The sequence below is a fragment of the Zingiber officinale genome, chromosome 1A (genome assembly GCF_018446385.1).
Source record: "Zingiber officinale cultivar Zhangliang chromosome 1A, Zo_v1.1, whole genome shotgun sequence".
NCBI classification, from domain to species: domain Eukaryota; kingdom Viridiplantae; phylum Streptophyta; class Magnoliopsida; order Zingiberales; family Zingiberaceae; genus Zingiber; species Zingiber officinale.
In genome coordinates this window covers 68,200,395-68,226,830 of record NC_055987.1, presented here as the reverse complement: position 1 = coordinate 68,226,830, position 26,436 = coordinate 68,200,395, and positions in this window count along the sequence as shown.

The following is a 26,436-nucleotide window of genomic DNA, read 5'->3' as shown; positions in this document are numbered from 1 at the left end:
ATTCCTCATCTCTTCCCCCTTCTTCCTTACTCCTCTGCCCATTACCCTCGCTGTGGAGACTGCCATGGCCGACACTCTTCTTTCCTTTGTGCTGCCACCAAAAACCAACAACCGACGCCACTGCCACTGCCCTCTCCGGCCACTCCTTCCGTGTGCCCTAGATCCACCGCCGGCCACAGGAACCCTGGAGCCGATTGCTCCTCTTCTCGCCGACACTCAAGTTGTCGCGTGCCCTAACCTCTCCACTGTCGCATACTTTCCTTTCCTCTCTTTCCCTCTACCCTAGCCTCCAGGCCGTGCCCTAGTTTCTGGTGCCGCCCCTCTTCAGAGTCGCTGGCCATAGAGCTCCGACGCCAACAACAGGTGCATCCGGCAGAGGGGTTGAAGGTGAAGGTTTAAGGTTTGGGTTTTCAAATTTGGTACTCTGATTCTTGTCTTGCCGTGAGCAGCACTTGGGTTGGGTGGAAGGTTATGCTAACTACATATTATGGTTTCTAATTATAGATTCATTGCGACGGTGGTGTATTTGGTTTCAGCGGGTGCCCTTATTCCGACAGGAACCACCTGTTGTGGACCAACAGAAGAGACTTTGGTGTTGAGGTAAGGAATAGGGTTTTGATTTTAGTTATAGATCATGATGTAATCTAGATTATATGATTACGTTGTTGTGAGGGATTATAATTGTTGCAAGTTCTAATTTGTATGAATTAGTTATGAAATTATTGAGGAGTTGATGATCCAATTAAGGTTTAAAATTGGATTTGGATTTAGGTTAGCTTCTCGGGAATTTGATTTATCTAATTAATTACTATGTAATTAGCTAAATCTGTATATCGTGTTGTTACAGGACTGTGATTCGAGACGGGCGTCTCGACATCGGATTGGTTCGATTCGATCTATATTGGAGGCGGGTACCTTGACTTATCTTTTTAATATGTCTTGTTGATATGTCTAGTAGGTTATAACCTTTAGTAATAATTAGGTTTATCCTTATTTCGGTACGTCACTACCAAATACTCGTTACATGCTTGTTTGCTCACCTGTTATGCATTTTATGCTAGTATCCATATGATTATATATATGCTCAGTGAGGTAGTGACATACCATGCTTGTTTTGTTCAGGACTTAGGTTTTTGATATCTTATCTGACCTGTGTACTTTAGTTCTTCGTATTTGACCTTCGATACTATTATACTCATGTTATATATATATGGATATGGTTATGCTGATCAGTTTATTGCTATGCTTAGTGTCATGCATCATGATTGCATGCTGCACGTTTGTCGGCTCCACTATGGTAGAGCACATCGCCAGTTACATATACTGCACACACCACCACTCATGGATTAGTGGTATATCAGGCAGGTGTGTGGTGGTTCTGCTGCTTGGCTCCGTTGGTCAGGTGACTCAGTGTGGTAGCCAGCAGACAGTTCCGCTCTGTTTGGCTCCGCTGGCATTTAGTGTAGCAGCGTGGTAGCCGGCAGACGGTGGACTCTGTTTGGCTCCATTGGTCAGGTGACTCAGCGTGGTAGCCGGCAGAGATACCTCCCCGTCATCGTGTACTGGGAGATGAGAGCATTGAGCTCCCCCATTTATGATTTGGGGTCAGAGGACAAGAGTACTCCGACAGCATCCCGTCCACTCAGTCACTCATCAGGTATAGTGATGGTAGAGTGCACGGTTGTCACAGCCCTACCCACTCGGTCTCACCATTGTGTGTGAGATGACTGACTCGCGTCAAGGGTGACCAGGACGCATCATTGGCATCATACGCATTTATGCATTTACTGCTTGTGTTTGCTTCCCTTATATGCTGCATTTGGATGGATGCATATATTTGACATGCATACAGGATTTATGACACTTCCGGTCTGACGACCTGATTATTCTGATAGGTGACCCTGGTGAGTACAGTACTCTTCAGCCTTTTTCTATTATGCATTACCTTCTTTTGATCAGGAGACTGTACTCCATAGTTATTACTATTTGTTATAGTTTACTATACATGTCAACTAGGTATCTGCTGAGTTGTTGAACTCACCCCCGTGGACACTAGGTACTAGGTCGTTTATGGAGACGCTTGGAGTATCCTGGCTGTCGGTCCCCACATCACATCAGAAGACATGTCTATGCTTTTGTGTATTTTTACTTCGGTATTTATAATTGGTGTAATTAGTGTGGTATTCCGGTTTTGTTTCTGGAGTTGTTATATTGTTGTGTTGTGTAAGCCTAGCCGGCTAGCAGTTTTAGTTTTGGGTTGTATGTGTTGTCCTTTTTCGCTATGTTTGTGGTTTTTAGTATAGCTGAGTAGGCTGTAAAATATATATATAACTGCATGGTTGTTTATTTTTGTTCCAGCCGAGTGGGCTGATGATACAAACTGCGTGGTTGTGTGTATATTCCAGCCGCCTGTGGCTGATGTATATTATGCCTGTAGAAATATTTCAGATTGTCACCCGTACAGGGGAGGTGCTGCCGAAATTTCTTCGGATAGGGACTTCCTCGGGGTGTGACAATTTAAGTGGTATCAGAGCCAAGTTACGATACTTGCTATGTGTTCTAGATTTTTTAGATTTATTTGATACCAATTTATTGGTATCAGAACTCGATTTATGAGTCTTATTTTCGGTGTTTCGGATTTTGTGATTTTGTCTTCTCGATGTGACTTTTCGGGTTTTGGGACCTGGCAGCAGCAGGACATCTCCAAGCTATAGGAGGTATGTTGGTATACTGTTATCCTACTATTTAGTTAGTGTATGCATTGTTGACTGTGATAGTTATGACACTTTGTATCTGGTATTTGTCTGATGTTGTAGCCATATTACATGTGAGGGGTTAGCCACTGACGATGATCGACCTTAATAGAGATTGAGGGATTACTGTTTCTGGTGATTTTTCATATCATACACCAGTAGTTTTAGTTTCTGTTATTACTAGTTGGATAGCGGATTGAGGTACATACCAGCCTCTGTTATTATTAGTTGTGTAGTAGATAGTACCTTCATATTCATGTTGACTTAGCCAGTAGAATACTAAATTATCTTATTTAATTTCATCCGTAGATAATTGATTTACTCTTGTTAGATCGGTCAGTAGAAGATTGATTGACGTTTGTTGACTTGGGTAGTCGTGATCGATTTACCTTAGATGCTTGTAGAAGCTTTATTTATTCTTGATTAGTTAGTAGATGACCGATTAGTTTTGTTGATCCGATCAGTAGGGGATTGACCTACTTTACTTCTAGATGTTTGAATCTTGGGTTATTCGTGCTTAGTTGGATATCTTGAGCACATCGAGTACCTAGCTTATACTGACATGGGAAAGGACTGAAATAGCCATATACTATTGTCGGTTTGGTCAGGCGATAGAGGATCGATGTATCCTATTCTATGGGTACTTTAATTTTAGACTGTATATACCTAATTGGATAACTTAGAAGATGGCATAGGGTTTGTGTGGTAGATTGGATTAAATATGTTGATTATGCATATCTATGTGGTGTACATGTGCTTGTTATGTGTTGTAAGAGTTTTATGGTAGATTGTCTGATTGTATCATTGAGCTAGTATGTTGATTATGCATGGCTACGTTGTGTGTATACATGATTAGTATGTGTTGTGTGATAGATAGTTCATTTGTAGGTAGTATGAGTATACACATCTAGTTGTGGTTATTGTAGGCTTCTAGTGGATTATACCTAAGTGGTTGTTGTACGTGTCTGATTTGATTATTGAAAGTATCTTGTCGATTTAATCTATGTTGTGGGATGTGCAACTGTGGTTAGGTGTTTTATTGGAGGTATCTTATCAATTTAAATCTGTGTCGTGATATGTGCACATGTGTTTGAGCGTTTTATTGGAAGTATCTGGTCGATTAAATCAGTGTTGTGATATGTACACATTTGTTGGTATGGTATCTGAGGTATTTTGTTGCTTATGTTTGATATGTGAGTGCACCTGGGTTTAGTATGAATTATTGGAAGTTGATGTTGATTATACTCGTGGCATTGGCGTATATATATCTCATGTGAGTGTTGTTTGAGGTGTATGGTCGATTTATGCACACGGGTTCAGTATGTAATGTTGAGGGTATCACACTGATTTTTACCTGTGTTATGAGTATGTTTGGTATGTACTAATTGGAGGATTATGTCATACATGTGTCGTGTGTGCCAGGTGTATGGTGGGTAGCATCATGCTGATTCTACCTAGGTTGAATGTAGAATGCTTGGTGTCTACATTATGTTATTGGTTGTATTACCCTGTCAACTAATTCTTCTATTTGTGGGTGACCGACCCACTAGGATGATGATAGAGTTGACTATGGATTTGATTTGCTTACTGGGTTGTTATACCCTAGGCTACCCACAGTGATCTGTGGTAGAGAGACCTCGTGCAGTCTCTAGTTGGGTAGTTAGGTGCCTTGGGTACTTATGTATTGGTAGCACATGATACGGATTGTTTGTGGTGGAGCGTTGCTCCCACATATTGCGGGTTGCTTGTAGCGGAGCATTGCTCCCATATTTATTGTAGATACATATTTTGAATTATTTGTGGTGGAGCGTTGCTCCCACATATGGAGGATTTCTTGTGGTAGAGCGTTGCTCCCACATATGTGGTATTTCGTGTGATAGAGCATTGCTCTCACACTGGAGGTTCTATTCTTTAGTGATTATATATCGTTGGTGATTAGATCTGTTTATTGTTGAGGATCTTATGGTTAGGAATGTCTGTGATACAGACATTATGTGTCTTGGTTTTACCATTAGTGCTTGCGGTGCCCTAGATGTTATCATGGACTCGATGATTTGGGTATCCCTAGAATGTTTGGATCGGTTTCCATTGTCTTTGTTGACGATGTTGTGATTTATTACGGATCTGAGATGAATCACGTACACTACCTTTGCATAGATCTAAAGATGTTTCGACGAGGACATGTATATGTGATTATCAGTAGTGCTGATTTGGATTGTCTTTTGTGATGATGTTTGGGACACACAGTCACCGGTAGGAGTATACCATGGTTCCACAGGAGATAGAGGTTGTTACCGTTGGGAGCAACCGAAATCAGTGCAGGAGATCCGCAGTCCTTGGGACTAGCAGGATATTACAGACCTTTCGTCGAGGGTTTCTTTTGCATAGTTATGTCACTGACACGCTTGACCAGGGAAGGCGTGAAGTTCACGTGGTCTGAGGACTACGAGACCAGCTTCCAGAAGCTGAAGCGGAGATTAGTGTCAGCTCCGGTTTTGGTTTTACCCTTCGAAGAGGACGGATTCGTGCTCTATACCGATGCATCTCTACCGAGTTTGGACGTTGTTTTGATGCAGCACGATAGAGTAGTCTCTTACGCTCTCGTCAGTTGAAGGAGCATGAGAAGAAATACCCAGTTCATGATCTGGAGTTGGCCGTTATTATTTTTGCCCTAAAGGTTTGGCGGCATTACCTGTATGATATTACATTGAGATTCTCACTGACCATAAGAGTCTCAAATATCTGTTCACTCAGAAGGAACTTAATCTTCGACAGAGGAGATGGATGAAGTTCCTGAAGGATTATGATTGTATCATTAGCTATCATCCAGGGAAAGCTAATGTGGTTGCTGTTGCACTCAGCAGGAAGTCCGGAGGGACTCTAGTTTACTACCGAGTTGTGGTCACAGATTTGATTCAGGAATTCTCCGAATTTGGGCCTTAAGGAGCTGGGACGGACAGAGCAGGGTATTCTGGTTACCATGGTTGCTCAATTCTTGATCAGGATGAGGATTCAGGAGGCCCAAGTTGGAGATCAGTAGTTACGGTCCATTGACAGCTGGATAGCTTCCGGGCAGTAGACTAAGTTTCCCCGAGATGAAGCGGGAATTATATACTTCTGAGGCGAATTGTGCGTACCTCAGTCTCACCCGATCTTATCGGAGTTACATCAGGAGGCTCATCGCTCACGATTTGCTATCCACTTAGGCAGGACCCGTATGTATCGAGACTTGAGGCGTTCTTATTGGTGGAACGATATGAAGAAAGACATCGCGGATTTCGTAGCTAGATGTCTTGTTTGTCAGCAGGTGAAGGCTGAGCACCAGAGACCTGTAGGGTTATTTCAGCGGATTCCTATTCCTGAGTGGAAGTGGGATCACATTACCATGGACTTTGTGGTGGGTTTGCCGAGGACACGATGAGATCATGGCGCGATTTGGGTAATCGTTGATCGATTAACCAAATCTGCGCACTTCTTAGCGATCCGGAGGACTGATTCCCTGGATCGATTGGCAGATCTGTATTACCGGGTGATCATCAAATTACGTGGTGGCCCATTGAGTATCATTTCGGATAGAGACCCTCGGTTACGTCTCGATTCTGGTAGAGTTTGCAACAGGCCTTGGGCACTGAGCTCTGTTTCAGTATAGTTTCCCATCCGCAGACAGATGGACAGTCAGAACGGACCATTCATACTCTAGAGGATTTGCTGAGATCTTGTCGACTGGATTTGGAGGTAGTTGAGAGCACCATATTTGCCATTGGCAGAGTTCGCCTACAATAACGGTTTGCATTCGGCTATCCGAATGCGACCGTTTGAAGCGTGGTATGGTAGGCCTTGTCGGACACCCACCCTCCGGGATGAGATTGGGGAGGCCCAGTTGTTGGGACCTCATAGAGCTCAGCATGAGGCAGAGTTGGTTCGTATTATCAGACGGAGGATGTTAGAGGCACAGGATCGCCAGAAGTGTTATGCTGATCGGAGAAGCAGACCCCTAGCGTTCTCTATTGGCGACCATGTATTTTTGCGAGGTTCACCCACAAAAGGAGTGAAGAGATTTGGCTTCAGAGGTAAGCTAGCTCCGTGATACATTGGACCTTTCTAGATCTCGGAAAGGATGGGAGCGGTAGCTTACCGGCAGGCACTACCACTGTCCTTGACCGGAGTTCACGATGTATTCCACGTATCTATGCTGAGGAGATATGTACCCGACCCGACGCATGTGCTGACAGATGTATCAGTTCCTATTCAGCCTGACGTCACTTATGAGGAGATTCCGGTACGGATTCTAGACCTGAAAGAGCGTCAGTTATGGAACAAGACTATCCGGCTGGGTAAAGTCGGATGGCAGCATCTTTCGGACGAGGAGGCTACCTGGGAGCTCGAGGATATTATCCGAGCTCGATACCCTCATCATTTCACTTGAGGTATGTGATTCAGTTTACCGATCAGCATTTATACATCTGTCTGTTGTTAGTACTTGCTGATGGTAGATAACGAAATTTGGAAACCAAAGTTTTATTAGTGGGGGAGAATGTAAAATACCGGAAAAATGACGAATAATGATAAGGGAATTTTTCGGGATTTTTGGAAATTTTTCGGGAATTTTTCATTGCTCGTATGACGAGTTTCACGAGGACCAATTATGGGTCCTAGGGAAGCCTATTTAGGCTATCCATTTAAGTGAGGAAATGTTTTATTTATAAAGACATTTTCTTTTCTTTTTCTTATTTCCTTTCTCCCCCGCCGAATCCATGCGCCAAGCCGAGTTTTCTTCTCACGATCATCTGCCCTAACCGCCGCAGAATTCCTCATCTCTTCCCCCTTCTTCCTTACTCCTCTGCCCATTACCCTCGCTGTGGAGACTGCCATGGCCGACGCTCTTCTTTCCTTTGTGCTGCCACCAAAAACCAACAACCGACGCCACTGCCGCTGCCCTCTCCGGCCACTCCTTCCGTGTGCCCTAGATCCACCGCCGGCCACAGGAACCCCGGAGCCGATCGCTCCACTTCTCGCCGACACTCAAGTTGTCGAGTGCCCTAGCCTCTCCACCGTCGCATACTTTCCTTTCCTCTCTTTCCCTCTGCCCAAGCCTCCAGGCCGTGCCCTAGTTCCTAGTGCCGCCCCTCTTCAGAGTCGCTGGCCATAGAGCTCCGACGCCAACAACAGGTGCATCCGGCAGAGGGGTTGAAGGTGAAGGTTTAAGGTTTGGGTTTTCAAATTTGGTACTCTGATTCTTGTCTTACCGTGAGCAGCACTTGGGTTGGGTGGAAGGTTATGCTAACTACGGATTATGGATTCTAATTATAGATTCATTGCGACGGTGGTGTATTTGGTTTCAGCGGCTGCCCTTATTCCGACAGGAACCACATGTTGTGGACCAACAGAAGAGACTTTGGTGTTGAGGTAAGGAATAGGGTTTTGATTTTAGTTATAGATCATGATGTAATCTAGATTATATGATTACGTTGTTGTGAGGGATTATAATTGTTGCAAGTTCTAATTTGTATGAATTAGTTATGAAATGATTGAGGAGTTCATTATCCAATTAAGGTTTAAAATTGGATTTGGATTTAGGTTAGCTTCTCAGGAATTTGATTTATCTAATTAATTACTATGTAATTAGCTAAATCTATATATCGTGTTGTTACAGGACTGTGATTCGAGACGGGCGTCTCGACATCGGATTGGTTCGATTTGATCTTTATTGGAGGCGGGTACCTTGACTTATCTTTTTAATATGTCTTGTTGATATGTCTAGTAGGTTATAGCCTTTAGTAATAATTAGGTTTATCCTTATTTCGGTACGTCACTACCGGATACTCGTTACATGCTTGTTTGCTCACCTGTTATGCATTTTATGCTAGTATCCATATGATTATATATATGCTCAGTGAGGTACTGACATACCATGTTTGTTTTGTTCAGGACTTAGGTTTTTGATATCCTATCTGACCTGTGTACTTTAGTTCTTCATATTTGACCTTCGATACTACGATACTCATGTTATATATATATGGATATGGTTATGCTGATCAGTTTATTGCTATGCTTAGTGTCATGCATCATGATTGCATGCTGCGCGTTTGTCGGCTCCACTATGGTAGAGCACATCGCCAGTTACATATACTGCACACACCACCACTCAAGGATTAGTGGTATATCAGGCAGGTGTGTGGCGGTTCTGCTGCTTGGCTCCGTTGGTCAGGTGACTCAGTGTGGTAGCCGGCAGACAGTTCCGCTCTGTTTGGCTCCGCTGGCATTTAGTGTAGCAGCGTGGTAGCCGGCAGACGGTGGACTCTGTTTGACTCCGTTGGTCAGGTGACTCAGCGTGGTAGCCGGCAGAGATACCTCCCCGTCATCGTGTACCGGGAGATGAGAGCATTGAGCTCCCCCATTTATGATTTGGGGTCAGAGGACAGGAGTACTCCGACAGCATCCCGTCCACTCAGTCACTCATCAAGTATAGTGACGGTAGAGTGCACGGTTGTCACAGCCCTACCCACTCGGTCTCACCATTGTGTGTGAGATGACTGACTCGCGTCAAGGGTGACCAGGACGCATCATTGGCATCATACGCATTTATGCATTTACTGCTTGTGTTTGCTGCCCTTATATGCTGCATTTGGATGGATTCATATATTTGACATGCATACAGGATTTATGACACTTCCGGTCTGATGACCTGATTATTCTGATAGGTGACCCTGGTGAGTACAGTACTCTTCAGCCTTTTTCTATTATGCATTATCTTCTTTTGATCAGGAGACTGTACTCCATAGTTATTACTATTTGTTATAGTTTACTATACATGTCAACTAGGTATCTGCTGAGTTGTTGAACTCACTCCTGTGGACACTATTTTTTCAGGTACTAGGTCGTTTATGGAGACGCTTGGAGTATCCTGGCTGCCGGTCCCCACATCACATCAGAAGACATGTCTATGCTTTTGTGTATTTTTACTTCGGTATTTATAATTGGTGTAATTAGTGTGGTATTCCGGTTTTGTTTCTGGAGTTGTTATATTGTTGTGTTGTGTAAGCCTAGCCGGCTAGCAGTTTTAGTTTTGGGTTGTATGTGTTGTCCTTTTTCGCTGTGTTTGTGGTTTTTAGTACAGCTGAGTAGGCTGTAAAATATATATATAACTGCGTGGTTGTTTATTTTTGTTCCAGCCGAGTGGGCTGATGATACAAACTGCGTGGTTGTGTGTATATTCCAGCCGCCTATGGCTGATGTATATTATGCCTGTAGAAATGTTTCAGATTGTCACCCGTACAGGGGAGGTGTTGCCGAAATTTCTTCGGACAGGGACTTCCTCGGGGCGTGACAGGGATACTTACAACTTGTTGCTTGTTTTTCCTAAGGAAGATGGTACCCTTGTGAAGAGGAAGAAGAAACTTCTCTTCTTAGTTCTCTCTTTTCTTCTCTTGCTTGTAAGGAGTAGATCTTGAGGACTCCTTCTTGTGAATTAGTTTTTCTTAGCAAGAAAAACCTTAGCTTGGATTTTCGGAAATGAGAGAGGGAGAGGTTTAGGTTTCGGTGGAGGAAGAAGAAGGAGGAGGAAGGATTAATCAACTTTCTTTCCCTTTTTCTTCTCTCATTCCTATTTATTCCCCATGTAAATGAAACATGTCCTCATTCATCCCCTTAACTCCTCTATCTCTTCACTCTCTTAATTCCCACAAAAATAGAGAAAAAGAAGGAAGAAAGGCAACTTGGCTTTTGCTTGCTTCTTTTCTTAACCAAGAGGAAGAGGAGGTAAGCTACTTGATTTTCTCTTGTTCCCTTACTTAATCATACTCTCACTTTTAACTACAATTCTCATTCTTTTCTATTCATAAATTACTCATGACTCTAGTGGTTATCATACACCAATTTAACTCTATCATTTGTGGGAGGTTCAAGGTTCAAACCTTAACCTCTCTTTCTTTTTATTTCATTTTGGTTTCTATTTCCATTTCTCTTTTTCTTTTATTATAAAAGAAAAATACCCATAGGTATAGCTTATCATTTCGTGGGTGTTATAGTAGCCTTTTTATTGTAATGACCCGGCCCTCTTGGCCCATTTGGCGACCTTTCATGTCGTCGACCGTCGGCCCTTATGTCGTTGGCCCATTTGGCGACCTCTAATATCGTCGACCGACGACCCTTGGTCGTGCCGTTACTCACTAAGACTTTCCACCCCTGGTCAATGGATTTTTGCCTCCCCCAGGATTCGAACTCTCCTGGGGGAGGCAAAAATCCATTGACCAGGGGTGGAAAGTCTTAGTGAGTAACTGCACGACCAAGGGTCGTCGGGCGACGATATTAGAGGTCGCCAAATGGGCCGATGACATAAGGGCCGACGGTCGACGACATGAAAGGTCGCCAAATGGGCCGCCAAATGGGCCAAGAGGGTCGGGTCGTTACATAGCATTTATGGCAACATAGTCTTTTAATATAAGTGGGAAATTGTTTGGATGTATATAATAATCCTAGCTTTTGTATGAACATCTGTTTTGAAATATTTTGAATTACGAATCACTTTGGTCAAATTTTTGCATTTTATATTTATATATATGTCAATGCAGTTGTCCATTTAATTTATATTATAGATAATATGGTGTGTGGTGCCACATAGAAGATCATGTTATCGGTTCCTTATAAATTATAAATAGTAGCTCACAACCAAGATGGATTGGGACAACCCATTGGAACGATTGTAGTATAATTTGGTATTAGTCTGTCTTGACTATAAAATTATACTAGTACACTATGTATGTATTGAGCAGGACCGTTTGAGGTTGTTTGATTTGTAATGACTACATAAAAGAACAGAACCTCTATTATTATGGTTGTGCGTCCTCTTAATCCCTATATAATAACAAGCACATATATTTAGTATTTATTTCTTTAACTTATCAATGGGTGAGATTTATTCGTTAAATCAATAGACCCGATGAGTTGGAAAATAGTACTATTTATATGGTGTCTTATTAATTATAGAAGGAATCTGTGTCCTAATTATTTAGGCTGATGATGTCCCCTTGAGGAGCTCATAAGGATTATCATGTAAACCCTGTAGGTGGACTTAATCCGGCATGATAATAAAGTTGAGTGGTACAACTCTTGGAATCAGATGTTAATTAATTGAGTTGTCATTAACTCATTTAATTAACGGACATACGATATCTTAAATACAGGGAGATTAAAGTACTCATGATAAAAAGGAGCCCATATTATAATATGGGATTGCTGCGGTAGTTCAATAATAACCCTTTAGTGGTATGAGTTATTATTGATAGACTTGAGTTGGGTGTTCGGGCCGAACACAGGAAGCCCAAGCCCATCAGGAGGCCTAAACCAATTCCTCATCTAGGTCCCTGTTGTAGCCTCTATATAAAGTCTCGCATCCACCCATCCACAACTTGGTTTGGTTTGGTTTTTCTCTACCTTCCTAGGGCCAGCGGCAAGGGCTATAAAAAGGAGTAGGTGGTGCCCCAAAAACCTAAGTTTTCCACAACTCTCTTGCTTTGGGGCGGCGGGACAAGGTTCTCCTTCTCTCTTGCTTAGGGCTGGCGGCACAAGGTTCTCCTTCTCTTCCAACTACACCTTAGGGACGGTGGCTTGGAGGAGAGGAAGAAGAGGAGAGGGCGCCCATCCTAGAGCCTCCTTTTGGTGGTCGGCGGTTTGGAAACAAAGAAGAGAAGAAGGGTGGTTTTTGTCTTGGTAGATCATCACCCACACGACGCCCAAGAAGATGAGAGGAATACAACAGAAGATCAAGAGATCTTTAGCTACAAAGGAAAGGTACAACTAGTTATTTAATTCCGCTGCGTAATTAGTTTAGTTTTCTTTGTATCGATCTTGAATACCAACACAAGAGGCCAGCGATCTTGTAATTCGATCAAGGTGTGCTTTGATTCGTCAAGAACTTGCTTGATTGATCAAACACATGTCTGATCGAACATGCAGTTTGCTAGGAAAAGTTCTGTACTTGTACAATTTTTGTACATGGGAAATGAAACAGAACGGAATTCCAGTGCCTTCAGGTTTCTCAAGTGTCCCATACCACTCTTCTTTTATCTGACTCAATCTTGAGATAGCAAATCCTTGCACACTTAAACACACATGTTAAACCACAATCTAAGGTCTAATTAAACTCTTTTTCCAAACATCAAAATTTAATGGTCACAAAGAGATTACTTTGGAGGTCCAATAGTCTTCCCTTCATATCTTTTTTGTTATGTTAAGAAGGTGAAAGGGTGCCTCTTCCCCTTCATCTTCCAACCCTTTCACCTTCCTCCATTAATGGAGGTAGAGGAAGAGTCATCTTCCTCTATATAAAAGAGCATCCAAGGCAATTGGTGGATGGCGACTAAGGAGTACTTGCATCAGGAAAAGGTTGCTGCGTTGTGTACGCAGATGAGATCGAGAAGCACAACAGAAGTGCTGTCAGAATTCTACCGAGACTATGTGTCTTACAAAGAAGGAGAACATCTATTAGAGAGGGATTTGGTTTGTGAACCATAAAGAGTTTTCCGATTTTGTGATCGTTCTTCCGATAGTAAGTCCTACCATCGCTGATTGCAGATCTACGGAAGATCATTGTAAGTGTTTAATTGTTCTGTGCAATTATTATATAATTACTACAATGGTATCAGAGCATTAGGAATTATACCTAGTTACAATTTCTCGTCATCATCTGCATGACTAATGTGTCATAGCAGACAAGAGCCGACGACTACATCACGATTGTATGATGCCAACAATAGGGTCTCAGGGAGACCAGTGACAGGGTCGCTCTTAAGCATTGCTCATGGCTATAGGGTCGCTAGTAATCATCGCTTGCCGGCGTTAACACTGCTGCTCGGCAACGCACTACGCTAAAATCGTGACAGGGTCACGATTTCCATCAGAGCCGGGTTTGGGCCATAGGGATATGCCGACGAAGGCTTTCCGTGGCCAGTGATGGTGTCCCGGATGGTCGGCGATGTGCTGGTGGTCGGGACGGGCAGAACAACCAACAATGTCCTCATTGAGCCAAAAGTGACTGGATTCTGGTGCAGGATAGGACCGACGACCGCCCTAGTAGGTCGAAGATTAACCTTCGTGGTCGGCGACTATGTCTGTCATGGTTGTGTGGAGGCAACGGTTGAGGCAGCGTGGGTATCGTGCGGTGAAGAAAACGGACGAAGGATAAACACGAAGCAAAGTGCTTCGTGAGAAAAAGTTTATTTTTAGAAAATAAATAATAATAATAATAATAATATTATTATTATTATTAAATGTTTCATTACTACATGCATCTTGAAATCAAGAAACATAGTAGGTTTATAAAGTTAAACTTTATGTTTTTTGTCTCAAATAATCAATGCATGTTTTTTTGCCAACACATGTTACTGTAGCATTAATTTTTGCATACGGTAATTAATTGGAAAATTGGTTCAATTAATGTATTAGATTAGTTTGGTCCACTTAGACTCGGTTTAGATTAAATCATTAGTTAGTTTAATTGAACCAGTTTGATCAAAACTAGAAAACATTTGGGTTGATTAATTGGGCTTGGACCGAATATGATCTAATGACCAAATTTGTTCTATTGAGTCAAATTTAATCAAAATGATTAGATTTATTTTAATTGGTCAGACTTCAACCAATGAACCTTGGTTTTATCAAACGAACTAAGTTTGATCAATAAGTCTGAGTTTGGTTGAAATGGACTTTGATTAAATAATAACAGAACATAGGTACTATAAATTCTTGTCAAATTAGATTAGTTATAATGAGGACAAAGGATTGGAGTTTAGGATTTGTATTCCCAATCAACCGATCCAATGGGTCAGTCGACTTAAACTCCTGAAAATCGAGAAGATTTGTTCTTTTTTGATTTATTATGTTGGTATTATGCCTGTATAAATTGAATTAAGCCAGTTTGGACTAGTTAGTCAGTTTTGTACTGACTTATTTAATTTTAAATTTTCAGATGGCATGAATTATTACCACATTGACTTGTCGCGAAGTACGACAAAATCAACTCAGGGAGGAAATTCAGGAGATAGAGTATAACTCTGTTTATGGAGTCAACGGACACGTTAGACAGCTTGATGATCTATTTTGGAAACTTGAGCGAGAAGAGTTTCCAGTGCTGGACAGTTTTTAGATCTGGGATTTGATACATTCATTGCTAGAGAATCCTAGGATGATAGCAAACTATATTTAGGGGCGTCATCAAGGACGTGTCACATATTCAGAATTATGTGAGGAACTGCTTCACCATATGATTGAAGAGGATCCTGAAGAGTTTAAAGAGGACCCGCAAATGATCGAGGAGGATCCAGAAGAGGATCCAATTGGGGATCTGAAGGAGAATCCTGAAGCTGCCTCGCCTGAGATTACCCCAAATGAGTCTAAATTGAAAGGGATAATGTTGGCCACTGCACTAGTGGCTGTCCTAGTGGGAGTGATAGTAACCTATCTAGTTAATTAGAGTTCACTTTCATTATGCATGAACAGTATTAGTCCATTTAGTTCTTGTTAATTTGTTATATGTTAATGTTAGTGCAGCGGAGGCCGGCAAGAGGGGGAGGAATTGCCTGCACAAATTAAAACTACCCTCCTCGGATCTTTCGACTCGAAAGTACAATAGCAATAGTAAAAAAATAATTAGAGCAATAAAATGAAACAGAAAAATAGAGAAGACTGGGAGTTAACCTGGTTACAACCAAGAAGGTTGTTAATCCAAGACGATGAAAAATGCGCAGTAGAAAAATCTCCTTCTCTGAAGGCGGAGAAGCCTTTTACACTCTTACAGCTCAGAACTATTGTTAGGAATTGATTACAAAGTTGATGGAACAGTTGATATCTAATTCCTAGTTCCAGAGGCCTTTATATAGCCTCTGGAAATCCTATCTCGGATGTCCGAGGCGCCTCCAATAGGGGTCCAAGGTGCCTCCATTGAGAGAGTGGATAAAACTTTATCCAAACGCTCAACGTTCAATTCTGCCAGATCCGAGGCGCCTTCAACAGGGGTTGAAGGCGCCCTCAAGCTGGAGGCGCCTCCAAGCCTGATGGAGGCGCCTCCAAGCTGGCTGGCATCTTTTCCAGCTTGCTTGCTTCTTTGCTTCGTCTTCCGAAGTCTCGTTCTTTTTGGGTGCTTCCGACCAACCGAAATAGGGCTCACCCGAACCCAATTTCCGGCCTTCTCCTCTAGCAGTCTTCCTCCCGGCTTAACCTCCCTCGAACGCTGCACACGTTCTTCTCGCCCACCGGTGTACTCTTCTGCAGCTCTCTTGTCCTTCGAACACACTGAGCCCGTCGGCTCCCATCCTGTGTCGTCCTTCTCGCTAGTTGTGTCTTCCTCTCGACTTCCTGCGCTCCTAAGCTCCTGCACACTTAGACGCAGGGATCAAACACAAAGCAGGACCTAACCAACTTGGTTGATCACATCAAAACACCCACGGGGTCCAACAATCTCCCCCTTTTTGATGTGCATCAACCCAAGTTCAAGTTAGGATAAAAATAGGCAAATAGTAATTTTTTAAAGAAAATTACTGAACTAAATTTTTAAGTGTACATTTGCAATAAGTAAAATTTCAACTAAATAAAGGTTTTAAGAAAAAAATTTAAAAAAAAAATTATCTCCCCCTAGACTTGTACTAATCTCTCCCCCTTTGATCACAGCAAAAAGGGGGTTAGAATAAGAGAATATCTTTTTTTTAAAAAAAAATATTAAGTTAGAAAAATTTCTAAGTAAACTGAATTTTTAGAGTTTTTCAACATAATTACTAAGTCAGAATTAATTTTTAGAATTTTAAAAAAAAATCTAAGTAAAACTTTCAAGAGATATTTTTTCTAGATAATTAAATTTTTTTCTTAATTTTTTAAGGAATTTCTAAGGAAATGTTTAAAAACTTTTCAAAGCATTATTTAATTCTAATTTTAATGCTTTTATCAGAAAGTTAATTAAACATTTTTATTTCGATATTTCGGCTTCTAGGTCGTGGCGAGGCACTAGGCCTTCTTGGTTATTTGAGCAACAACCACTTCCTTAGACAAAGCTTCTATAAAGAAACTTAATGTTTAATTTTCTCACTGTAAGCTTTTAACTAAAAGAGAAATTTAGACTAGCAAGGATTTTGGAACCCAATAAAGGTTCCTTCCTACAGGGTTGGTCAAAAACTTAGGGGGTACATATTCTTTAGGTATTCTTCTAAGTTGACCCTGATGGTTTCTAATGTACCAATTCAATTTTCCAAAAATTCTAATTTTTGAATTTGGAAATTTATTTAAATTTTTAAATTTTTCAACTTCAATTTTTAATTTTTTATTTTCTGATTTTAGATTATCGTATATTTCAAGTGGGCATGCTTTTGCTAATTTCATTTTCAATTCAGTATTTTCTTTCTCTAATTTAAACAGATCTTTAGAAAGAGATTTGATAAATTTAAACGACTGAGTAGGGGTTAGAGCACGTACCTTACTTACCTAACTTGGTGATGCTCCCCCTTCATTGCAGCTTTCCTTTTCTGATGTTCCTCCCCCTTCATCTATGCTCATTTCTGTGGTTGACTCTTCTTCCAGCTGATGGCTTGCCATTAGCGCTAGTCCTGAGAATTCTTCGAGGTCTGACTCGGAGGATGACGAATCTGACCAAGTGGCCTTCAGGTTCTTGTGCTTGGAGGATTCTGGTTTCTTGTACTTTATCTTTACCTTCTCTTTCTCCTTTTTCTTTAACTTTGGGCAGTCATCCTTGATGTGCCCTTCTTCATTGCAATTGTAGCAACGGGTTGTCCTTGTCTTTTGATGACGTTTACTCGACTGCGATCTAAATTTGTTAGATTTGAAAAACTTATTAAAATGTTTTACCATTAACGCAGCTTCATTTTCGTCAATCGATGTGTTAGAGTCAGAAGCGTTTATTTTTACCTTTAAGGCAATGTTCAAACTAGTCTTCTCTACTCCAATGGGCTCTACAACTCGAGATTCGTGAAGTTCAAATGTAATAAACAAATTTTCTAAAGTACTTACCTCGAAGTCCTTAGAGATGTAGTATGCATCTACTAAGGAGGCCCACTCTGGAGTTCTGGGGAAGGCGTTGAGCGCGTACCGTATTGAGTCCTTGTTCATTACTTCTTCTCCAAGATTGGTTAGTTGCGTGATCAGCTCTTTGATCCTTGCTTGGAGTTGCGCTACCTTCTCGCCTTGATTCATCCGGAGGTTCGTAAGTTGAGTCCGGAGGATGTCGCGCTTCGCTAGCTTTGCTTCCGAGGTACCTTCGTGGAGCTCTAGGAATTTTTCCTAGAGGTCTTTCGTAGAGTTGTAGCTTCCGATTCGACTTACCTCTTGTGGTGGCAGCACGCTAAGAAGGTGGAATTCTGCCTTTCCATTGGCGACAAAAACGGTTTGCTCTTTCTTGCTCCACTGATGCTCTTCTTTGTCTTTTGGAACTTCAAAACCATATTTCATCGTTAGTAAAATATCGAAGTCAGTTTTGAAAAATACCTCCATCCTGCGTTTCCATGTTGCGAAGTCTCCATCGAACTTCGAGGGATGAATATTCGCTCAGGCCATCGTCTTGATCGTTGTGCTTCAGTCAGTGGTTAGTCCTTCTGAGGCGATCTCGCTCTGATACCACTTGTTGGTGCACCGGAGGCCAGCAAGAGGGGGAGGAATTGCCTGCATAAATTAAAACTACCCCCTCGGATCTTTCAACTCGAAAGTACAATAGCAATAGTAATAAAATAATTAGAGCAATAAAATGAAACAGAAAAATAGAGAAGACTGGGAGTTAACCTGGTTACAACCAAGAAGGATGTTAATCCAGGGCGATGAAAAATGCACAATAGAAAAATCTCCTTCTCTGAAGGCGGAAAAACCTTTTACACTCTTACAGCTCAGAACTATTGTTAGGAATTGATTACAAAGTTGATGGAACAATTGATATCTAATTTATAGTTCCAGAGGCCTTTATATAGCCTCTAGAAATCCTATCTCGGATGTCCGAGGCGCCTCCAATAGGGGTCCAAGGCGCCTCCATTGAGAGAGTGGATAAAACTTTATCCAAATGCTCAACGTTCAATTCTGCCAGGTCCGAGGCGCCTTCAACAGGGGTTAAAGGTGCCCTCAAGCTGGAGGCGCCTCCAAGCCTGATGGAGGCGCCTCCAAGCTGGCTAGCAGCTTTTCCAGCTTGCTTGCTTCTTTGCTTCGTCTTCCGAAGTCTCGTTCTTTTTGGGTGATTCCGGCCAACCGAAATAGGGCTCACCTGAAACCAATTTCCGGCCTTCTCCTCGAGCAGTCTTCCTCTCGGCTTAACGTCCCTCGAACTCTATGCACGTTCTTCTCGCCCACCGGTGTACTCTTCCGCAGCTCTCTCGTCCTTCGGATGCACCGAGCCTGTCGGCTCCCATCCCGTGACGTCCTTCTCACTAGCTGCATCTTCCACTCAACTTCCTGCGCTCCTAAGCTCCTACACACTCAGACACATGGATCAAATACAAAGCAGGACCTAACCAACTTGGTTGATCACATCAAAACACCCACGGGGTCCAACAGTTAACAAACTACAGCATATTTATGTTAATGATATGTTCAGTCATATGCTAATTGATCTATATGATGTCATGGAAAATAATTAGTTCCTTTAATTAAATAAATTATGATAGAATAATGATTAAGTTCATTAGTTGGGATGTGTATAATAGTATTGATCAATATTGATTTGATTTGACCATACAAATGATGAGTAGAAACGTACGTATCACTTGATTTTGTAAACTAACTCAAGTTAACAATGAGTTAATCATAAATTACATGCATGTGAATTACACTGAATACTAAATAATATATTTATTTATGTTAGATCATAGCAAATAAGAACATCATAGCTAAGCTCAATAACAAAGAGAAATTATATGAGGATAACTACAAAATCTAGCAACTCAAGATACAATATGTACTTGAGGAATAAGAAGTTCTAGAGGCTATAAATTATGTTATAATAGAACCTATAGATGGTCCCATTGCACAGCGTAGACGAGATCTTGATACCTATAAGACATGGAAGAAAAAGGACTCCATTACAAAGGGCATATTGATTAGTTCAATGGTAGATAACCTAGCTTTTGATTAGTCCTATCTTTTGGCTCATGTAGGCTGATTAGCCCTTAAAGAAAAATACAGTGGAGTAAGTCTGAGCAAGCTTCGACAGTTGGTAATCAAGTTTGACATCTACAAGAAGAGTCCAAATGTTTCAATGGTTCAACAGCTTAGGGAGATGTTGAACATGATTCGGGAGCTTAAAACTGCTGGTCATGAGTTGACCAATGAACAACAGGTTTAAGAGGTTATTCATTCCCTTCCAAATTCTTGGGAGGCCATGAAGTAAAACCCAGACTCACATTATGAGAGTATCAAGACTTTCACTAATGTCTCACGCCATGTAGAATTCGAGGCGGAGAGAGTTGAATCCGTAAGAATTTCTGGACAAGCCTATGTGGTTGTCGGTTCTGTTGGATCATCTAGATCCATGAAAAAGAAAATAGTACAAGAAAGGGAAGGAAAGAAGAAAGAAGTTGCTACTATGGGATAGGGTCCAACTAAGAAGATATGAAAGAAGATCAGAAAGAAACCTAAAAACAAGTTGACTTGTTTTAATTGTGGCAAGAAAGGTCGCTTCACTCAGGAGTGAACTGAGTCGAAAAAGATTTAGCAACAACCAACCATATATCTCGGGAATGAGTTACATTTGTTGAGTACCATGGGGTACCAGCTAGCTGTTAGTTAGAGCCCTAGAGCCAATCATGTGATGATTGTTGTATGGACTCGTTGTATCATATTCTTGTATAAAATAAAGACATTTCTTTATGGTTATTATACTTACTTGTATTGGTGACAAATAACTAAGTATAATAGTGTCCTTGAGTAGAAGGTTCTTATCTATATCAATCGATTGGTTGAATCGATAGTGAGATGATATAGAGAACACTACTCTTAATCATTCCTAGTCAAGTATTAATGTAAAATACGGTACCCAAATAATATTTAAATAATAAGGTTATTTGACAAATAACCTTATTAGAATTTTTATAAATTTTTAGAAATTTTCTGGGATTTAATTGGAGCTCGCACGACGTGTTTTAAGGAGATAAATTTATAGGCTACATGGAAGCCTGTTTAGAGATCCTAAAAACATGGGAGTTGATTGAACAATAAACTTAGGTTTTAATTTTCCTAAACCTAAGTTCAAAATTATATAAACCTAATCCTATTACCGTGCCCTAGCCCTAGCCTCCTTCTCCCGATTCCTCCCCCTCCTCTCTTGCGTCACCGTCGACCGCCTTGGCCCGACACCGATCGCCAGCCACCCGTACGCCGAACCGCCTTCCCTCTCCCTCTCGTGTGTTCTCACAACCGGAGCCGGCCTCTTCCCTCTCCTCGTGTGCCAGCACCACAGCAGCCAGCGATCCTCCTCCTCACGCAGGCACCAGCCGTCGAGCCAAGGCAGCCAACCCCTCACCTTTGCCCTAGTTGTCCTCGACGCCGAGTTCTTCTTCTTCTTCCTACTCACGTCGCCCCGGTGGCCACGGCCAACACCAGTCGCCAGCCAAATCTTCCATCGTCGCTGCCCTCTGCTCGGGTTCATCACCGCAATAGAGGCGTCCTTAGCAGCTGTCGGTAGAGTAGCTAACCCTTTCCGACAGCAAAACCCTAAACTGTGCATGGTGGTGAGCTTGAGGTAAGATGCTTAATTTTGGTTGATTTAGGTTTAGATGTGAATCAATTGTACAGTGGGTTGTCTAGGGTTAAGGAAACTAACTCTAGTTAACCAATTGATTGTATTTAATGAGGTTTGGTTCATTAGTGTATCGGAAACATTAGATTAATATCGTGATTAGTAGGGATCGAGTTCAGATTCTATACGATGTTGCTTTGTTTCTTGAATAGCTGCAGAATTTGGGGAACTGATGCAGTGAACTCTAATGCAATTCCATGGTTTTGAATTGAAAAGGCTCTTGTTTCTCCTACCATTCCTAAATTTTAGACTGATAAGTGAAGCTTGGTTTTGTTTGATTTCCTTTTCAGCTCACAAAGGTTTCAGATAGGTTGCGAGTCTTCTAGGTGATTTGATTCTTAGTGATGATGTAGTACTGTTGTGATCTTGGTTTCTTGAGTTGTTTAGTCCGAAATTTTAGTGTGGGAGTTGTGTGGGGTACATCTGATTGTTGGTAACTTATTCTTGAGGTGTGGTAGCTAGTTAAATCTAAATTTAGAATTTAGAATCTTAATTGATGATGGAATTGGATGAATCGACGTTCATAGTTGGATTAGGGTTTTCCGCTAATTAGGTTGGGTTTTAGTGGCGAAAAACCCTAATCCAACTATGAACCTCGATTCATCCAAATCCATCATCAATTAAGTATACAAATCAACAACGAGATTCTAAATTCATAATTCAGATTTAACTAGCTACCACACCTCAAGAATAAGTTACCAACAATCAGATGTACTCCACACAACTCCCACACTAAAATTTCGGACTAAACAACTCAAGAAACCAAGATCACAACAGTACTGCATCATCACAAAGAATCAAATCACCTAGAAGACTCGCAACCTATCTGAAACCTTTATGAGCTGAAAAGGAAATCAAACAAAACCAAGCTTCACTTATCAGTCCAGAATTTAGGAATGGTAGGAGAAACAAGAGCCTTTTCAATTCAAAACCATGGAATTGCATTAGAGTTCACTGCATCAGTTTACCAAATTCTGTAGCTATTCAAGAAACAAAGCAACATCGTATAGAATCTGAACCCGATCCCTACTAATCATGATATTAATCTAATGTTTCCAATACAATCATGTATTCCTCTAAATCAACCAATCACTAATGAACCAAACCTCATTAAATACAATCAATTGGTTAACTAGAGTTAGTTTCCTTAACCTTAGACAACCCACTATACAATTGATTCACATCTAAACCTAAATCAACCAAAATTAAGCATCTTACCTCAAGCTCACCACCATGCACAGTTTAGGGTTTTGCTGCCGGAAAGGGTTAGCTGCTCTGCCGACAGCTGCTAAGGACGCCTCTACTGCGGTGATGAACCCGAGCAGAGGGCAATGACGATGGAAGACTTGGCTGGCGATTGGTGTTGGCCATGGCCACCGGGGCGACGTGAGCAGGAAGAAGAAGAAGAACTCGGCGTCGAGGACAACTAGGGCATAGGTGAGGGGTCGGCTACCTTGGCTCGATGGTTGGAGCCCGCGTGAAGAGGAGGATCGTCAGCTGCTGTGGTGCTGGTACGCGAGGAGAGGGAAGAGGCTAGCTGCCAGTCTCACGTCACACATGAGGATAGTTTTCTTTTTGGATTTTGTTACTATTTGGGAGACATGTTAATTTTGCGTATTTTGCTTTTAAACAAATCACTGTGGATTTTTGGAGTTTAGTCTGGTGGTTGCAGGTATTTTTTGTTAGTGTCGTTGTTGGTCATATGTTCATATTGTTTTGTGTTTTCCACTATGTTTATGTTGTTGTGTGTTTATTTTCAGCTGTGTAGGCGTATTAAACTGCGTGGTTATGTATATATTCCAGCCGACTGTGGTTGATGGTTATATAGATGTATTGTGTGTATTTATTGCTTCAGATTGTCACCCGTATAGGGGAGATGCTGCCGGATTTTTGTCTGGCAAGGACCCCTCTGGGACATGACAATTAACATTCAGGGACAATGTTAATGCGATGAGACTAGCATGTAGGTCAACTCGATGACTTGATCTCACAACTCATGGATATAGAGATATCAAGTTGACACATGAGTATGCATTGGAGTATGTATATTGAATGACCCGCCATGAGAAAGTATCATGGATCATTTATGAGTGTCATATACTTGCTCATGTGGCTATTAGTATGACTATTAGTCCTAGGACCTGAAGTCACCATGGTTCCTACATAAGGAGTTGCATACTTTGGCTTCGTCAAACGTCACCCGTAACTAGGTGGACTATAAAGGTGATTACTGGGTATGTAACAAATTATGCGGAGGGATGTGAGTGATGTAGATGGGATCTATCCCTCCTATATGACAGGAGTGACATCATTATTCTTGATAGAGTGAGATCACTAAGTGCATGGCCATGTCCAAATGAGTCAATATGAGATATTGAGCTAATTTGATTAGAGTGAGTCTACTTGGAGTTCAAGATATAGATTGATTAGAGGATGACACAGTCTATGCCTCAAATTGAGCAATCTAGATGTCAAGGATAGAAGGACATTTGTAACGCCCGCCCTTCCCCTAATGTTCGCAAGGGCGGTTCTAGGCGAACATACATACATGCATAAGAAATCACTGTAGTGGAAGAAAAAGTTTTTTTCTTTTTTTTTTCTTTTCAACTTAAAACTTAATCATATAACCAAAACATGTGAACATGCTAGTATTCATGCATATAAAAATTTATTTACTATCTATTACTTGAAACATGATACATGCTTATCTAACTAAAGCATAAAGCTTACTAAGATAAGAAGAAAACTAAACATGTATACTGCTCTCTAGAGCTCATGATCACTAACAATTCTCTAAATAAACAAGTACTTAGCATTTTGAGGTATCATGGAAGCAAGGGTAAGTATAGTTCACCTTAATTATAAAACATCCAACAAGTCAAGCTAATATCATCAAAAGTAGCAAGAAAGAAATAGTTCACATGCAAAAGCTTAAAACATATATAAGTCCTGAAAACACAAAACAGATCTCTTCCACCATGCCACTGCCACACACATCCTTTGCCCCTCCTGCTGCTCCCTTTAGTTTAACCATGCTTTACCCTTTTCTGCAGTGCAAGGAAAATAAAACTATAAGCACATAGGCTTAGTAAGATCCTTTCCTACTCTCAAAAACATACATCATGAAGTTGATATAAAGTAATTGTTAGTTAGAGCCCTAGAGCCAATATTTGATGATCGTATTATGGTCTTGTTGTATCATATTCTTATATAAATAAAGGCATTTATTTTTTGGTTATTATACTTACTTGTATTGGTGCCAAATAAACTAAGTATAATAGCGTCCTTGAGTAAAAGGTTCTTACCTATATCAATTGATTGGTTGAATCGATAGTGAGATGATATAGGGAACACTACTCTTAATCATTCCTAGTCGAGTATTAATATTAAGGGACACTGTTAATGCAATAAGACTAGCATGTAGGTCAACTCGATGACTTGATCTCACAAGTCATGGATATAGAGATATCAAGTTGACACATGGGTATGCATTGGAGAATGTATACTGAATGACACGCCATGAGAAAGTATCATGGATCGTTATATGAGTGTCATATACTTTCTCATGTGGCTATTAGTATGACTATTAGTTCTTAGACCTGAAGTCACCATGGTTCCCTACATAAGGAGTTATGTACTTTGGTTTCGTCAAATGTCACCTGTAACTGGGTGGACAATAAAGGCGATTACTGGGTATGTAACGAATTATGCAGAGGGATGTGAGTGATGTAGATGGGATCTATCCCTCCTATATGACGGGAGAGACATCGATATTCTTGATAGAGTGAGACCACGAAGTGCATGGCCATGCCCAAATGAGTCAATATGAGATATTGAGCTCATTTGATTTAGTGAGTCTACTTGGACTTCAAGATTTAGATTGGCCAGAGGATGACACGGTCTATCCCTCATATTGATCAATCTAGATGTCTAGGATAGAAGGACACTTGTCATATATTGTGAGGAGTCACAATTAGTAGTCACAAGGTGATGTTGGATCTCAACATTCTTATAACTTGGGTAGTAATGATGTGTTGCTAGATACCACTCATTACTTATGCTCCTAAATGGGTTTAGGGGCATTGCCAACATTAAAAGAACCTATAGTGTCACACACAAAGGATAATTAGATGGAGAATAGGTTCATATGATGAACCAAGAGGATTAGATTCATTTGATGAATCAAATTGGATTAAGAGTAATCCTAATTGGGCTAATTGAGCTGGACTCAAGTAGATTCATGTGTTCAATGAGTCCAATTTAGATTATTGTTAGTTTGAGCCCTAGAGCCAATCATTTGATGATTGTATGGACTCATTGTATCATATTCTTGTATATTAATAAAGGCATTGGTTTTTGGTTATTATGCTTATTTGTATTAGTGTCAGATAAAATAAGTATAGTAACGTCCTTGAGTAGAACGTTCATACCTATATCAATCGATTAGATGAATCGATAGTGAGATGATATAGGGAACACTACTCTAAATCATTCCTAGTCGAGTATTAACATTCAGGGACAATGTTAATATAATAAGACTAGCATGTAGGTCAGCTCGATGACTTGATCTCACAAGTCATGGATATAGAGATATCAACCTGACACATGAGTATGCATTAGATAATGTATACTGAATGACCCGCCATGAGAAAGTATCATGGATCGTTATATGATTGTCATATACTTTCTCATGTGGCTATTAGTATGACTATTAGTCCTTAGACCTGAAGTCACCATGGATCCCTACATAAGGAGTTATGTACTTTAGTTTCGTCAAACGTCACTCGTAACTGGGTGGACTATAAAGGCGATTACTGGGTATATAACAAATTATGCAGATTGATGTGAGTGATGTAGATGGGATCTATCCCTCCTATATGACGGGAGAGACATCGATATTCTTGATAGAGT